Source organism: Odocoileus virginianus, chromosome 28, assembly GCF_023699985.2.
Source record: "Odocoileus virginianus isolate 20LAN1187 ecotype Illinois chromosome 28, Ovbor_1.2, whole genome shotgun sequence".
In the NCBI taxonomy this organism is placed as follows: Eukaryota; Metazoa; Chordata; class Mammalia; order Artiodactyla; family Cervidae; genus Odocoileus; species Odocoileus virginianus.
Window position 1 is genome coordinate 35681562 of NC_069701.1, and position 7750 is coordinate 35689311.

Below are 7750 nucleotides of genomic sequence, written 5' to 3' on the forward strand. Positions count from 1 at the left end.
TTAGGTACCAGACACTGTGCTCCCAGGTCAAGGGGACACAGTAGTATCTTTGCAGCTTCAACCACTAGTTGAGAAAAAGGAAATTGTTTACAGTACTGAGGTTGGTGAAGGAAAGGGAGGACTCAAAGCATACTGACAACTCTCAAGAAAGAAATTCTTCTCTAATTTCTAAGTTTTACCCTTCTATATCCAACTTCTATACACCATCCAGTATGGTGACTTGACCAAGTTATGCTTTCATTTCACTGCCAACTCTATACTAAGTGACTCAGACAAAAGAATGACAGGAGTATCGTTTTCACTATTGTCATATAATTATTTATAGTAGCTTTATAATTATGACCTTAAAATGACATATTATACAGGCTGGGTCTTAATCCTTTAGCCTTGACCATTGACCGCTTGGGTAAATTCAATCACAGACTGCAGCTCTAAAGCTGAGCTCTAAATCTTGTTGTTTGTGTCTTTCCTCTTCTGTTCACTACAGATTAGGAAGCACAGTACCTTCGTTTGGCATCTTTATGAATCCACAGCTCTTCGGGAGCAATATTTTCCTGTTCCAGGTAATCTTTGGAACTTTCACTCTCTCAGCCTGAAGACTTGCATTTTTACCACTGAATCATATGGGCCGTTGACCAACCCAGATTCTGTTCATGTTCCTGGTGGGACTTACCATTTTGCCCAACACCTTTGTGCCCCAGTGTGAGAGAAGACTGGATTCTGGGGAAAGAAAGTGACTTTTTCTCGTCCTTCAGAGGTTATACTGGTCACACTTATCTGAAGCCAGTAGTAAAGAGAGGTCCTAATTAAGGGCTAAGTATTCCCACAAGCCAAACTGATGAGAAATTCTGCTAGTAAGTTGCTGGGGGTAGAGCCAAAGGTCAGTAAGGGGAAGCTGAGACATATATTTATCTTCATCACATCCTAAAATATCTGTAAACTGGTACCATTTCATCCTCACACTTCCAGGACAGTTCTTATTCACTTGCCTTTTGTCCATTCACACTTCTAATAACATAGAGGGGTGCAGCTTTGCAATTATGCCCCAGGTGAGGACACAGTAGGGTCATTCCCTCTGTCTGGGTTCTTAATTACCAGCTTTGAGGACTGGTCTACTTCCCCATCTCTAATGTATCCACATGAGACTGTGGGGTTAAGTCACCATGACTAGAGCTAGTGCATATTATAGAGGTCTTCCAGGAAATGAAAGAAAGTCCCCCCTTTTCAAGAAATGAAGCAGTGAATAGTAGGAATAGTATTTAAGCATTTTAAAATCCTTGCCCATTCCATGTTAGATTACTTTGTACATTAACAGAATGATGACATGCAATGATTATGAGAACCTTAGTGGGCACTATGCTTCACCATCTCCCAATGTAGGAATGTGCTTCACAGCATTAGAGATGATGGAGGCTTATTCCCCTACCATTGAATTCTCTCCTATATTAGAAAGCTATAATTATATTAATTTGTATACTGTAAAACTTCCTCTGAAACTTTTTCAGGGGTTTCCAAATTCTGACATTTTTTTCTGTATAGAAGTTTCCATTCTTGCTTCCATGTGTGTAACATTCATGGAAATCTGGCTTCTCTTCAGCCTGTACAATAACAGACCAGCCTTGTCCTTCTATTGCTCTCTGGTGCCCTACTCACCCATGGCAATGCTGTACCTGCACTAGGTTCAGTGAGTCATTTAAGTTCACCTGGGACTTTCCTAACTTTATCAGTGAAAACCCCACATTGCTAAAACCTTCTAATTCCAAGGAAAACCAGGATGACTGGTCACTTTAAATTCTGCACTTTAATTTTAAGTTTCTTAAGGTTGGAGCTGAGCCTTAGACTCAGTAATTGTCGACATGACAGTCCTACCTTCTACAATAAGGATATTGCAAATAATGGCAACCCACTCCAGTATTCTTGCCTAAAGAATCCCTTGGATAGAGGAGCCTGGAGGGCTACAGTTCATGGGGTCACAAAGGGTCAGACACGACTGAAGCTACTTAGCACTCACAGACAGACAGAATAAGTAAAAACAAATTTCTGCCAGACTCACTTTTTCTTCTCCTTCTCTGGCAAATCTACAATATGCAAAGATATTTCCTGCAATTAATCCAGATAATTTTATATACTTTTTACCATCTACATTAGTAATTCTGCATTTCTCCGTTTATCAGTCCCTCCATGATCCCTAGGGCTTCCCTGGTTCCCAGGTGGCACTAGTAGTAAAGAACCCACCTGCCAATGCAGGAGACATAAGAGATGCAAGTTCGACCTCTGGGTCAGGAAGATCCCCTAGAGGAGGCATGGCAACCCACTCCAGTATTCTTGCCTGGAGAATCCCATTGACAGAGGAGCCTGGAGGGCTATGGTCCATAGGGTCCGCAAAGAGTCAGGCATGACTTAAGCAACTTAGCACCCACCATGCTCCATGACACTGTACAATTTTCTACGTGTTTCAAACATACGAATAACATATAGGGTGTCTCTTGTCCTCATGGAATTTGGTGGGTGCTGATTATTCAGCCCAGATTTCTTAATCTCCGTGGTCTTCCTGTTTCCAGAACTGCAGACCCTGCCTGTGACTTTGGCAAGTGTGGGAATCGGTGGTGTTGCTGCTTCTGCTACCAGGCTTTCTGTCCACTTTGTTGAACTCGTCCCCACTCTGCTCAGGTATATGAGTTTGTGGGCACTCTGCCAGTATACAAAGTAGGACTTTCCCAGCTAATTGCAGCTTATTGCAGGAATATACACAATAAGATAAGCTAGCTATAAAACAATCATTTGTAATGGCAATAGCAGCAATATACTAGCAGCCATTATAAACAAAGTTTATTGGAAAAGCTGACTTGGTGCCTTGTACTGTGCTGAGCAGTACTTTATTCCTCCCCCCAATTATTTTTATTATTTGGAGGCTAATTACTTTACAATATTGTAGTGGTTTTCACTATACATTGACATAAATCAGCCATGGATTTACATATGTTCTCCATCCTGAACCCCCCTCCCACCTCCCTCCCCATCCCGTCCCTCTGGGTCATCACAGTGCATCAGCCGTGAGCACTTGTCTCGTGCATCCAACCTGGGCTGGTGATCTGCTTCACCCTTGATAATATACATATTTCGATGCTATTCTCTCAGATCATCCCACCTTCGCCTTCTCCCATAGAGTCCAAAAGTCTGTTCTATACATCTGTGTCTCTTTTTCTGTCTTGCATATAGGGTTATCAGTACCATCTTTCTAAATTCCATATATATGTGTTAGTATACTGTATTGGTGTTTATCTTTCTGGATTACTTCACTCTGTATAATGGGCCCCAGTTTCATCCATCTCATTAGAACTGATTTAAGTGAATTCTTTTTAATGGCTGAGGAATATTCCATTGTGTATATGTACCATAGTTTCCTCATCCATTCGTCTGCTGATGGGCATCTAGGTTGCTTCCATGTCCTGGCTATTATAAACAGTGCTGCGATGAATATTGGGGTACATGTGTCTCTTTCAGATCTGGTTTCCTCGGTGTGTATGCCCAGGAGTGGGATTGCTGGGTCATATGGCAGTTCTATTTCCAGGTTTTTAAGAAATCTCCACACTGTTCTCCATAGTGACTGTACTAGTTTGCATTCCCACCAACAGTGTAAGAGGGTTCCCTTTTCTCCACACCCTCTCCAGCATTTATTGCTTATAGACTTTTGGATAGCAGCCATCCTGACTGGCATGTAATGGTACCTCATTGAAGTTTTGATTTGCATTTCTCTGATAATGAGTGATGTTGAGTGTTTTCATGCATTTGTTAGCCATCTGTATGTCTTTCTATGGAGAAGTGTTGTTTATATCTTTGGCCCATTTTTTGATTGGGTCATTTATTTTTCTGGAATTGAGCTTCAGGAGTTGCTTGTATATTTTTGAGATTAATCCTTTGTCTGTTGCTTCGTTTGCTATTATTTTCTCCCAATCTGAGGGCTGTCTTTTCACCTTGTTTATAGTCTCCTTCATTGTGCAAAAGCTTTTAAGTTTCATTAGGTCCCATTTGTTTATTTTTGCTTTTATTTCCAATATTCTAGGAGGTGGGTCATAGAGGATCTTGCTGTGATTTATGTCGGAGAATATTTTGCCTATATTCTCCTCTAGGAGTTTTATAGTTTCTGGTCTTACATTTAGATCTTTAATCCATTTTGAGTTTATTTTTGTGTATGGTGTTAGAAAGTGTCCTAGTTTCATTCTTTTACAAGTGGTTGACCAGTTTTCCCAGCACCACTTGTTAAAGAGGTTGTCTTTTTTTCCATTGTATATCCTTGCCTCCTTTGTCGAAGATAAGGTGACGATAGGTTCATGGATTTATCTCTGGGCTTTCTATTCTGTTCCGTTGATCTATATTTCTGTCTTTGTGCCAGTACAATACTGTCTTGATGACTGTGGCTTTGTAGTAGAGCCTGAAGTCAGGCAGGTTGATTCCTCCAGTTCCATTCTTCTTTCTCAAGATTGCTTGGGCTATTCGAGGTTTTTTGTATTTCCATACAAATTGTGAAATTATTTGTTCTAGTTCTGTGAAGAACACCGTTGGTAGCTTGATAGGGATTGCATTGAATCTATAAACTGCTTTGAGTAGTATAGTCATTTTGACAATATTGATTCTTCCAATCCATGAACATGGTATATTTCTCCATCTATTTGTGTCCTCTGTGATTTCTCTCATCAGTGTTTTATAGTTTTCTATGTATAGGTCTTTTGTTTCTTTAGGTAGATATACTCCTAAGTATTTTGTTCTTTTTGTTGCAATGGTGAATGTTATTGTTTCCTTAATTTCTCTTTCTGTTTTCTCATTGTTAGCATATAGGAATGCAAGGGATTTATGTGTGTTAATTTTATATCCTGCAACTTTACTATATTCATTGATTAGCTCTAGTAATTTTCTCATAGATTCTTTAGGGTTTTCTATGTAGAGGATCATGTCATCTGCAAACAGTGAGAGTTTCACTTCTTCTTTTCCTATATGGATTCCTTTTATTTCTTTTTCTGCTCTGACTGCTGTGGCCAAAACTTCCAAAACTATGTTGAATAGTAGTGGTGAGAGTGGGCATCCTTGTCTTGTCCCTGATTTTGGGGGAAATTTTTTGATTTTTCACCATTGAGGATAATGTTTGCTGTGGGTTTGTCATATATAGCTTTTATTATGTTGAGATATGTTCCTTCTATTCCTTGAACAGTACTTTAATGTATTCTCTCATTAATTTTTTAAGGCCATTTGTCAGAATAGGTGCACTCTGTAACTTGTCGTTTAAAATGATGACAGTGAGTCTTAATACGCTTTGACCCTGAGAAAAGCAGGTAGAAAATCATAGAGCAAAATCACAAAAACAAGTGTTTTTCACCAAATCCGTGTATTTAATAGTTGTGTTCTATTGTTTTCCATGATTTAGTCACGAAGTCATGTCTAGTAGCATGCCAGGCTCCTCTGTCCATGGGATTCTCCAGGCAAGGAAACAGAAGTGCGTTGCTATTTCCTTCTCCAGGGAATCTTCCCGATTCAGGAATCAAACCCACATCTCCTGCATTGTATGCAGATTCTTTACTGCTGAGATGCCAGGGAAGTCCTCTGTCTTCCATAATCAAGTCAAAATAAAATATCACAAGTTTCGTGTGTGTGTTATTACTGCATTATTACATGTTGTCATTTAATCCTTCAGCGCAAAAGCTGTGGGATTAGATATGATGGTAATTTGGTTTGCGGCAACACTGGCTCCCCTCTTGATGACCCTAGTGGTGTATCTACGCAGTTTACCCTGGATCATCTATGGAGTGTGTCCCATCTTTTCTGGTCTTGTTGTCCTTCTCCTACCTGAAACCCGAAATATGCCTCTGTTTGACACAATCCAGGATGTGGAAAATAAGTGAGGAAACCTTCCACCATCCCCTTGGAAGGACTGTGTGCTTTGAATCTTGTGGGTGAGAAAGGCAACACACTGAGTGGGTCCCTCAGATCACTGAGGAGGCTGAAACTTTCCTGGGATACTCCCTCTCGGCCCAGTACCTTCACAAGGGGCAAGGTCATTTATACCCACTGTGTGTTCCAGTCTAAAGTGCGGAGATCCCCTCTACCCTGTTCTCATTGGTAGCTTTAGTACTGAAGTGACAACAATTAGCTCTATTGTAAGGGCAAATCGCAAAGAGTTGTACACGACTGAGCAACTGAACTGAGCTAAACTGAAGAGCAAATCCTACCTGTCCTCATGTGAGACACATATTCCTGATGATATTTCATAATCCTCAGATCCATTAGAGGCTGGGATATAAATGGGAAAGAAATGAGATTTCTAGTGAAGGAATAATGTTAGGACACACAGAGTTAAAGTCTCTCTTTGAAAATATAATAAAGAAATAAATAATTCTTGTGTTCACCTCTGTAAGATTAGGCAACTTTGCTACCGTAACTAATAGAACTATTGAGGGTAGGGAAAATAAGAAACTAGTAAAAGATATTTTAAAATTATAAAAATTGTATCTTAGCTTTCTAGTGCTTTCATAATAAATAAAGCTCTCCAACTGAGTAACTTTAACAACAAAAATGTATTTGTGTCATAGTTCTAGAGGCTCAAGTTGTTGAAAGGGCTGTGTTTTCCTCTGTAGGCTCTAGAGAAGGGTCTGTTCCAGGTTTCTCCTGGGGAAGAAAACAACATAAATTAGGAAAGCAGGAAAAAATGAAAGTATGTAATAAGACTCTATTCTTGTGGGGAAAGGAAATGTCTAGGTATTAGTCAAAATATTAACATTAGTATCTATGTGTATTACTACTGCCAAGAGCTTTCATGAAGCAAAATGTTCTATTTCTGACTTTTTATTATGAATTTTTAGTTCAAAATTAACCTGTATCTATGCTGTTTATAAGAAACCTGCTTCAGGTCTAGGGACACATACAGACTGAAAATGAGGGGATAGGAAAAGGTATTCCACACAAATAGAAATCAAAGGAAAGGTGGAATACTAATACTTACATCAAACAAAATAGACTTTAAAATAAAAACTATTACAAGAGATAAGAAAGGGATCAGTCCAGGAAGAAGACATAACAATTGTAAACACGGATGCACCTATTGTCTGTGTGTTAGTCACTCAGTCATGTCCGGCTCTTTGCAACCTCATGGACTGTAGTCCACCAGGCTCCTCTGTCTGTCAGATTCTCCGGGCAAGAATACTGGAGAGGGTTGCCATTTCCTACTCCAGGGGATTTTCCCAACCCAGAGATTGAACCCATGTCTCTTGCACTGGCAGGCAGATTATTTACCACTGAGCCACCTGGGGAAATCCCATGCACCTAACATAGAAGTACCTCAATTTATAAGGCAAATACCACCATGATGAGAGAAGAAAAGGAAATAAAAGCAATTCAAATTGTAAAAGAAGAAGTAAAATGGTCATTGTTTGCAGATGACATGATACTATACATAGAAAATCTTAAAGATGCTATCAGAAAACTACTAGAGCTCATCAATAAATTCAATAAAGTTGCAGGATACAAAATTAGTACACAGAAATCTCTTGCATTCCTATACACTAACAATGAAGATCAGAAAAAAAAAATAAAGAAGCAATCTCATTTACCATCATACCAAAAAGAATGAAATACCTAAGAATAAACCTGACTAAGGAAGCAAAAGACCTCTACTCCAAAAACAGTAAGACACTGACGAAAGAAACTGAAGACACAAACAGATGGAAAAACATACCGTGTTCCTGGATTGGAAGAATCCGCA

At 39.4% G+C, this 7750-nt stretch overlaps 1 pseudogene; it reads left to right on the forward strand.

The window, feature by feature from the left end:
- Positions 1–5894, forward strand: part of LOC110124676 (solute carrier family 22 member 10-like) — a 37304-nt pseudogene extending 31410 nt beyond the window's left edge.
- Positions 5895–7750: the final 1856 nt, after the last annotated feature.